At 43.3% G+C, this 10203-nt stretch overlaps 1 long non-coding RNA gene across 1 annotated transcript in view; it reads right to left on the reverse strand.

Annotated features, from left to right (window-relative positions):
• LOC109301331 overlaps window positions 1-10203 on the reverse strand; it is a 55820-nt gene that overhangs the window by 39913 nt on the left and 5704 nt on the right. The window contains exons 2-3 of the long non-coding RNA XR_002098505.1: window positions 7593-7742; window positions 4777-4804 (exon numbers count right to left, since the gene is read on the reverse strand). This is a non-coding gene — a long non-coding RNA (uncharacterized LOC109301331). The remainder of the gene's footprint in view (window positions 1-4776; window positions 4805-7592; window positions 7743-10203) is intronic.

The raw sequence follows: 10203 nt of genomic DNA on the forward strand, positions 1-10203 counted from the left end.
GGAGTCGGGGGGGGGGGGGTTGCTCTCAAAGTCACAGCTCCTGGAGTCAGGAGACCATATAAGAACTTCATTTTTATTTTATTTTTAAAGAACGGAATTTTTACTCCTTTCCACTGCAGAAAAAAGCCTGAAAAATATTGTCTAAGTGCACCCTGAGACTGGAACATCTGAGATACAAAAAAAATCAGCTTTATTTTGTCCTTATTGTTTAACCGAGGTTGTGATTTCTGGGATGTCCGAGATTTTAAAGGTGGTGTGTGGATTCTGGAGTGCTTCAGTTGCCCCTTCTTTCACTTCAGCATCTTCAGCCAAATGCGGTAGGCCTCCCTGTTGAAACTGGAAATTTAAAAGAAACAGACAATGGCAGTCTCCTACCTTAACACCGTCCTTCGGCCACACAAGCCCCTTGGCCAATTGGAAGAGAGTGCTCTCAACACAAATGCTACATAGGACAGTTAAAAATCACCTTACACAGGCTGCCAAGCAAATTCTAGCAACAGAGAATGTGCCAGAGATGGGGCTGGGGCAAGGAGAGATGTATTAGGGTGCGATCGTAGTGTAGGGTGCTAGTGCCTGATCAGCACTACCATAACTTGAACCATCTGCCTAAATTATACTGGAGGCTAACCATCAGAATAAGATCAGGAAAGTAAAAGCTATCTTTAGTCCTTTTCTCCTTGGGATGAGTCTGGCTGGAGATGAAGCATACGGCGTCTATATTCCTTTACACCTATGTTTCTTCTCGCTCGCATTTCCACGCTGGCCAGAACAGAGAAAGAGAAATACATCAACATATGAGCTATCAATGGAATCAAGTCTAAATTTTAAAAAAGAATAAAAATAGTCATTTTCAGAGGGTTTCTGGTTGAAGGATGCTTGTCAGAGTGCAAGAAAAAAGGAGCAGTTGTTCTGACACAGCAGTTTTGACATTCTTGTCAGTGATTTAAAGCAAGAGAGTTGATGTGCATTAAAAGCAGTAGTAAGGTTGGAAAATAGTTTGGATGATGCATGCAGCAATGTTTAAGTGATGCACCCAGCAGTGTTGGTCTGAGTGTACATAAACGGAACAGTATTTCTGTGTTCAAATGATAATTGTAAAAACAATGGCATCTTTAACACACAAGATCACACCCCCCCAACCTCTCCTCCCCCCATGGAATAAAGGACACAGAGAGACCGATTATTTCTGGAGAAACAGTCTTATAACAAACATTGAGAGCTAGAGTGAGGAGGAGAATTAAGCAAAAATTTTCCTGAAAAAACAGTTTTCTTAGAGCTCTGATGGCCCAGTGTCTAAATAAGATTTGGGCTTTGGAGAAGGGCCACCTGGCTGAGTCTCAGTACAGAGACAAGCCTGAGGTAACATTGGTAAGTTTGGGGAAACAAGCATAAGAACTGGCAAGGCTTCTATTAACACCCAGGCCAAGAGAATGTGCCTACCATTTTGAATAGAGATGTGCAACTAAAAAGTCTTTTAGCCCTTTGACTGTTCCTTAATGCTCAAGTAGCACTTTGTAGCTGGGAGGACTGTTCTCTTTGGTGGAATGTGCATCTAGATAGAGTTATCCTTGCCTTTCTCAGAAGATTAGATGGTGATGGAAACTTTTCATCATGACAATTTTGGAGAAAAAGGGCATTTCTACAAAAATTAACCATTTCATTTTTCAAGTATTGTGGTTTTTCATTGAAGGGGAAAGCTATATCCCCAAACCTACCACCCATGCTAGTGAGGGAAGTAGGCATCTGGTGGGCAAGGACCAGAAGTCCCACCTGGGCTCTTATGGTCCAAAAAGAGGATCAGGTTCAGAGCAGAACAGAAGTAGCAAGCCAATTCAAACTAGATTCCCAGAAGCATGGTTTAGTCAAGACCTCACTTACTCTACAGTTCTGCAGGCACAGAATTTGTCTTGCTCAAAACTGAACTCCAGAATCTCAAACTTTATTCTTTTAAATGAGTTTTCTAGCCCTCAACTCATAAGTGCAAGGGGGAAAAAGCAACTTGCATAATATAAAGAATCAAAGTCTCCCTGGGTGGGTCTACATTTGAAAATAATTTGACACAAACTCCAGCACAGTTCATGCCAGAGTTTATTACTCCTAGGTCCAGCATTTACATGTGCACCTAGGACCGCAGCATGTTGATCCGGGGCAAAGCAGCCCTCGCTGGCAGAGGGCCCCATGGGTCAGCCTGCCAGCCCAGGGCTGCTCTGACCTGGCTCAACGTGCTACAGAGGAGCTAGCTGCGGCACAAGGGTGCTATAGCGTGGGGCTAGCCGGCATGCATTGTGGAGGAGTGAATAACTACGCCATTGGATAGTACGTGTGTTGGGCAGCACTATCCTACAGTGGAGTTAGCTAATTTACTCCAACCTAAGGGCACCATACATGTAGACTCGGCTCCTTTACTGCAAAGCTAATAAGTCAGCTCCGCAGTAAACGTCCCAAGTAGATGCACCCCCTGAATCCAACTCTAATGCTTAACTTCTCAGAGGTTCTTAGGCTCTCAATAGCCTACATCCATCAACTGGGTGCAAATTACGTCTCTTGTTTTTCGCAAGCAGAAAACCCTGGCTTAGTCTCCTAGCTTCTAGAGAGGGTCCACAGTTTAGGAATTTGAGGAGCAGGTAGCACCTGCCTCACCAGGAATCAGTTCCTAGCTCTGATCAAATCCCAGATTTCTCTCTTAATTTCACTCCTGCCTAATTTAGGTGCTTCCTGATCATGTTGTTTCTGAGGTGCCAAATTTACTCCACGCACTCTATGGAGAGTTTGGGCATCTAACTAAGGGCTGAGGATTTCACTAAGGAAGGAGCCTAGGAATGTGGTGTTACAAATCCTGAATACCTTTAAGGATCTAGCTATTAAGTGCTTCCTTTTGGGAAACGAGATAATGAAAAGGTGGACGAGTCTAGCTTTGGTTTTTGCTTTCAATTGTTAAAATCAGCTTTACTCAGCTCCAGGGAGACTATTTAAACTTCCCTGTAGCTTCAGGACACCTGCAATTCCTAAAAGAGGAAAGTCTAAATCATAATGACTTTAGTGCAAATAGCTGCAACTCCGAAAGCCAAAGCAAATGGAAATTCTTGGCGCAGAACTCAAAGGTTGCCCCTTCCTGCTGCAAGTCTTGCTCAAGTTTACCACTCTGCTATTACAAATTCAACCCCCAGCAAAAAAAAATCTGTTATCACTCAGCATATGCAACTGCTAAACATCCCATTCAATATAACTTCAGCCTGTTCTGAGAACTACATTTCAGTTTCTTTATACAGTATCTGTCAGATATTACCAGTAAGATTACCATAGTCTATATAATATATTTCCACCATAAAAATTATTATATAGACAATTGTACTTTTTACTGCAAAGTAGGAAAAAATAATGCCTTTAAGTTTCACTCTCCAGATGTTACAAAGGAAATGTTACATTTCCTTTATAGTTGCTTAGGGTCATTTCTATCATGCAATACATCCCAGCACTTTCATTTTGATGTAATTTCTTGAACCTACAATTTATAAAATTGTAAAACTATAAAACTATTACATCTCTTTAAGGTATTTCTAAAGCATCATGCCAAGTATCACAACTAGAAACCAACATTCCATGCTTAAAATCCCTGCTATACCTGCATCTGAGCATTATATTTAAATGCAACACTAAATACTATTTTTTTAATTCTTCCTTGACCACAGTAATCAATAAGATAAATTCAGGGAGGGTATAAGCAGATGCTGTGTCCATAGAAATCTAAGTGATATATAAACAGAGAGGTGAGGGGGTTGCTTTAATCAGCGAGCCACACTAATTAAAAGCACCCAGTTGTCACGTGTATCAGCATCCCCACGCTAAAAAAAATGGCAGCGGGGCACTTTGAACTACAGCTCAGTCGATGAGCTTCAGTTCAAAGTGCCCCTTCACCATTTTTCAGAGCAGGGACGCTGATACACGTGGCATTGGAAACTGGTGGAGCGCATTAATTTCCATGCTCCAGCAAAGTCAATTAATTGAGTCTGCTCTGATGCATTGGATTTACACCCTGCATGTGTGCAAGTGCCCATAGATACTGTAATAATGAAAAGTCAAAGAGACACAACCTGGCCCTTTTATTCTTTTTTAAACCTTGTTGGTACTTGTTTTGACTTGCTGCTCCTTCCTCCTTTCTGTTCCCTGTGAGGGTGAGGGTGAACTGTGTTCCTTTTATGTACCAACTGAAAGCCAGAGCACTACACATTACACAACACCATCATTTGCACCTATTTTTTGAACAACTTACAACTGATACATAGCTTATGCCATTGCTCATATCACTGCCAATTATAGACTGGGATTTTTTCTTAAGGCTTACAGTTTATGCCTGTAAAAATACAGCAATTAATGATATCATCTAGTCCTTCTAGATATGTTCCTGAGACAATGAAAATAAAAGCAACATTTTGATGTTTTAAACACCTCAAATTAAAATTAGGTTTGGTCTTGTTATTAAAAATCATACAAGCAACAAACAGAACATTGCTTTTTCCTCTGTGGTTTCCTCAGTCAAATAATCTGTGAATGTCAGGCAATTGAAAGTAAGGCATACATTGCAGCAAATATTACCACTGTGCTTAAGACAGTGTGGCCTAAATGTATTCTTATCAAGCAGGCATGTGCTTTTCTATAAGCATATATATGGCATGTGCAGAATGCTGACAGCTTCATATCTAGATAGAAACTTATATTTCAATACAGGCACTTTCACAACTGGAAATGGAAAAAGTTTTACATTAGGATGTTACTTACTTCATGTCTTTGTCCTGGGAGAATGCAACTAACAAAAAAAAGAAAACACATTTAAAGTCAGACATTAGATATGCAAATATGTGTTCAGATCAGAGATACGAAAATTATTCAAATGATTAATTATTCATCATAAAAATGTCAATTAATAATTCTGAAGCATAATAGGCATCTTTCTAATGCATCTTTATTTTCAGGCCTAAACACTGTTGAATCTGTGTTCAATTGCGTTCTAACAAGTTTTAAAACATTTAACAAAGTAAACAACAAACTATACACAAAAGTGAGCAGCGAATTTTAATAACCACCAACTCAGCCAAGAAATGTGCCCAAAGTTCAGCATCAATCCCACAAGAGTAGAAAGAACAACTACAGCTCATTATGCCAGACAACAAATCCTAAGCAAGCATCCTCACCCACCTACCTAAAATTGCAACATCCCACTCTCAAAGTCACTGTCTCTTCCTTATTTAGCAAGAGGAGCAGTTTGTATCCTGCAAAAGGTTGAACGCCAATTCTTCTCTATGGAGAGTCAGATATTGCAACCATAAGTTAAGCAACGCTAAGCTAGCTCACAAGTGATTTTATAAATGATAAAATTAACGAAAACATATGAGAAAGGTTTGCCTTCTGCATGGAAAAACTCCCAGCAGATCAAGTATTACAGGGATCAGCATATTAGAAATGCCTACAGATAGCAACATTAAATAAAGGCAGGCAGCTCTTGCCTTTGGTTCAGATCCTACCCAGCAGACGGGCCTAAAAATTGTGATTGCTAATTGCAGAAGTTTCTTCTGAAGTACCCCAGCAGCAAATAGGAGGCTATTCTCTGAAACCCCTGCTGCAGAAAAGGGAAAAGAGGCTTGGCTCTCTAAGCTTCGGGATTTGCATGAAGGAGTGGGGACCCACTTGAGGCCTCAGAAGGTTGTGCAACTTCCTACTTATCTCCTCACGGGAGAAACCACTCCAGCATGGCTCCTTTCCTCATCCCCTTACTCCCACAGGTGGCTGCACAAAAAGCCCCAGTCCTCTCACTTGGGGGGACCTACCATAGCCTGATCAGATGACATTTCTGCTTGAAAATAAACTGGGACCTTCGGGGATCTCACAGTTGCCAGCAGCATTGCCCCATTGTATTCCTCTCTCCACTTCTGCCCTCCAGTGCTCAGCAGTAACCCAATTCTACAGTGAGGGATGACAGCAGATAGAAGGGAAGCTAAATGTTCAGTTTGGCCACTAATTCAGTACATCACGCTTAGTTCCCCATATTCAGACCCTGTCCAGACTAGAGGGGAAAAAATCCACGTTTTAAAGGCATCGGCTAATATGTTTTTAATCACTGGTGCAGTAAAGGCTTAACACCTTTCGAGAACATACAAGATATGCCCCTGGGGTCCTCCATGACCAGGGCTTTTTCGAAGTCTAACTAGTGTTATTTAAAACATGTTCCTGTGTTTTAAAATGCTAGCTATTTTTCTCAGTCCACAGGTGGCCTGGGAGAACTAATTACGCATGGAGGTGCTTGATTACAGGCATCTTAATATGCAAATTGTCCCTCTAATTCCCCTCCCCTTATTTTCCAAACAGCCATAAAGTTTGCACAACAAGCCAACCGATGGGGATGCACACGCAGCAACGGCAGAGATCACACCTTTGCTACTTGTGACTAAAACTCAATTCATGAGATGAAAATGAAAACCCCTTGGCAGTAGCACAAATGACACTCTCTCTGCAGCCCAGCCTATCCGTGCTGGGGTGGGTCACAGAGAATTAAAGGCAAAAAAAAGAGAGAGAGAGAGAGACAGCGAGCCTTGCTTTTCCAAATGACTTGTCCTTTGTTGCGGCAAAAAGCGAGAGAGATTCTCCTGCCATCCTCTGCCTCAAGTTTCTCATAAAGCCATTATTGATGGAAATTTCAGAGTAAGGCAAAAGTCCTCCAGGGCCTAGCTAACCCACAGGCGCCTGCAGCTCCCTAAAATGAACCCGGGTGCTAAGCGATCCCCAGCACCCATCCCAGCCCTGCTGCGGGCTCGTCCCCTTCCCACCACCCTGATGGGCTCTGCCCCGGCTCTCCTGGGCGACCCCCACTCCCAGCCCCTTTCACATGCTAATGCGCCCTTAGCAACCCCTCGGCGGCGAGGCTCGCGACCGCATGTGGCCGATAGCCCCTTGCTCCCAGCCCCTGCGACCCCACAAACCGGAAGCGGGGGGACGAGCTCACGTGATTAGAAAGTAGGTGGTGGTGGTGGTGGTGGAGGAGGGCAGCCCCCGGGCAGGGGCGGGGCAGGGGTCTGCACCTCACGTGTGATGGATGCAGTTGACAAAGGGGGAAGCGGGCGGCAGCAGCCCCGCTTTGCAGCAGGAGCAGCCTGCTGGCCCCCAAGTTCCCTCTGCCGGGAAAGTGGTGGCCCCCACAGAGCCGGGGCTGACCCCCCGTGCCCGGGCGGAGCCGCGCCTTGCACAGAGGGGCTCGGGCTGCGCTCGCTCCTGATGCTGGGGGAGAAAAACCTCCTCGCCAAGTTGCAACCAGAGCGAAGGAGACTTCAGGGGGGAGGGAGCCGGGGGTGGGGGTTAATCTAATTGCAATCTGCGTTCAGCACTTGTGACAGAGTCAGAGGGCTGCCTGGCCAGCAACTCCCCAGTAAAGGCAGTATCTAGAGACTATCATTATTTCCATATTTTAAAGCAGCAGCCCGCCCATTATTAGTTCAGTGCAGGGCAGGAAATCAGCGCATGGGCTAAGGTTAAATTCCAGCTCAGAAAGGCTTGAGTGATTGCTAAATGTTTGTGTCTTGTGGCCAAAATACAGAAATAATTACCCTTCCACACCACGCTAAAATAATGTCTGAGAGAGGCTGAAGTGCTGTGCCAGTCCAGCGAAGATCAGAGCATTTTATCTGGGGGATGCATCTCTGCTGGGGTGCTTTTAGGAGTTGCAGAAATTGTCAGCCTGAAGGGTGAAGGAGAGCCTACAAAATTATGAACAGAGATTATTTGACGGTACAAAAGTATTCCCTAAAGCCCAGGAGCATCGTCCTGCGGTCTGGTTGCCCTCTGTGCTCCTTTCAGAGCTTCTTTTAAATAGAAATAGATACACACACACACACACATATATGTTTAATTATAAAACATCGATCGCAGTATTACTGCAGGTTAGGCTGCATCCTCTCTTAATCCTCCCACCGACCCTCCTATTTTATAATCTGGAAGTGCATGAATAATATGTAAGGCGTTTGTAATGGGATTAATTTATTTTAAGAACTTGTTTTCCATGCAGAACGTGGGTGACTGGAAATCGGACGACTCAGTAATTGGCATTCACTTGTTTTTTTATCATATGCATCTAAATTCAGTTTAGCTCTTTAAGAAATTGCCAGCCAGCCCTTGATTTATAGGCAGTGTCTTGTGGATCTGAGAGGATCTAATTCAAATTAATAATACTTTGAATCTGATTTCAGGATATTTGCCCAGTGCCATATATTTCATTAAGATATTATCGCTCTCCTATATAGCTCTGTATCTCTGCCTTGATCTAGCTGTAGGTATAGCAAGATACAGCTAGATCGCACATAATGCAGGCACATAATTTTGACATTCAGTACAGAGTTGTGCCAAAAGTTTGACCACAAGTCGTCCAGCTTCCCCCTTCTCCTCCACCACCACCACCCCACAGGAGGGCAACAGACCCTTTCCTCTCACTAGCCTAATTACTGAGTTCGTTTCTATCAGTTCACCAGAGTTTTAAATGAATACATAACTGGCAGCTCTTAAGAAACCCACTCTTTAATGTTTATAACGAGGCTTGCAGACGATGCAAGAAGAGAAATGTTTCATTAGCTCTTTCATTAGGTCGCTTGCACTTGTTCCCCCCCTCCCCTCCCCTCCCACAAGATTTCTAAAGTCCCTAGCCCTTAATTTGGACTGTGGACCTGACCTGAGAGAAAGGTGACCGGTGTGTTGAAAGAGACAGGTTAGTAAGCTCCTCTCGTAAAAGCTTGAAGCCCTTCCTTACTCAGGGAATGACAACAGGGAAACAGCAGGAAAAACAAACTGAGCTGAGGATCTGATTGGAAAAGGGGGGAAAAAATCTTGTGGCTATTGCTGTAATATCTGCCTGCACTAAAGAAATCTCAGGTTTCTGCTAACGCTATGCTTTTATTCATTAGTTGCACTGACAGTTACGGTCCCCAGATGTATCCAAATTGTACACTGCACCCAACTGCACACTTCCAGCCTTCTCCCCCAAAATGTGTATGATCGGGCGGTTGCCAGAACAAGCAAACTCGGATTAGATTTATTTAAAAGAAATGCTAGAGGAGATTTATTAGAAGATAAAAATAATCATCAAGCCTTAGTGGAGCTGACGATTTTCAAATGCACGTTGGATTTGAATTCCTTGGCAATGTTTAATCATCACAAAGGTGTTCCCTGATCAGGAGCATTTTTGAGGGCAATTGCTAGTGACTATTGCTAGCATTCCAGTTCTTGCTGTAGGCACACATTCAATGCACAGTTCAAGAGCAGTTTATCTTAGCTTAATGTAAGTAAAAGTACAGTGTCGGATCAGTGTACCATTGTTTCAGTTTTCTTCAGGAGGGGGAAAAAAGGGCTGTAATAGATTTAACTGTCAAAGCAGGGGAATTGTTCCGGAGCCCACTAGTGCAGCCCTTTGGGCAGCTCCACGTTTACCTTCAGAAAGGATCATGCTAGCATGCAGGATTGGACGTTTATCTTTGCACTGAGATTATTTAAAGCTCTTTTAGAGAAGGAAACATATGTGGGGTCTGAGGGAAGCTGGGAAGGAACTGATCGAGGCTCAGAGTTTTTTCCCCCTTTCTCAGCTGAACGTCTTAGCTCAGCATCCACAAATTTGGCTGCTTTGAGTTACTTCTGTATTAGTTCCCAATTATGTGCAGTGTAAACCAGCTTTTTGATTAACAAAACAGCAGAGCATTGGTTAAGAACACTTAAACTTCAAAAAAAAAAATCCCCCTGGGAAGTGGGCTCTGAATTGGTTAATAATGTGCAGTACTTGCTAAATTGCTGACTTCCAGATGTGGAAAATATCTTTCTTGTTTAGGACCTACGTAACCTGATTGGATTACGACAGAAGCGTCACATTGGAAGGCTTTTGAGTGATGATTTAATTAACCATACAGTAGAAAGCAGTATTCGCCAGGAAACCCCTTCCATATTTGCATAACCAATCCCTTCAGTGCAAAGGTGGAGTCTGTTCTTCTTTTTTTTAATTTTATATTAATTTTAATATGGAAAAGAGGTGAAAAACTTGTTACCCCCTGGAAGTTCAACACCGCATGCTCACTGCTTCTCTGCCTGTCTACCTGCCTCTCTCTCTCTCTCTCTCTCTCTCTCTCTCTCTCTCTCTCTCTCTCTCTCACACACACACACACACACACACACACACATGTG

Source organism: Gavialis gangeticus, unplaced genomic scaffold, assembly GCF_001723915.1.
Source record: "Gavialis gangeticus isolate Ggan-Ray unplaced genomic scaffold, GavGan_comp1, whole genome shotgun sequence".
NCBI classification, from domain to species: domain Eukaryota; kingdom Metazoa; phylum Chordata; order Crocodylia; family Gavialidae; genus Gavialis; species Gavialis gangeticus.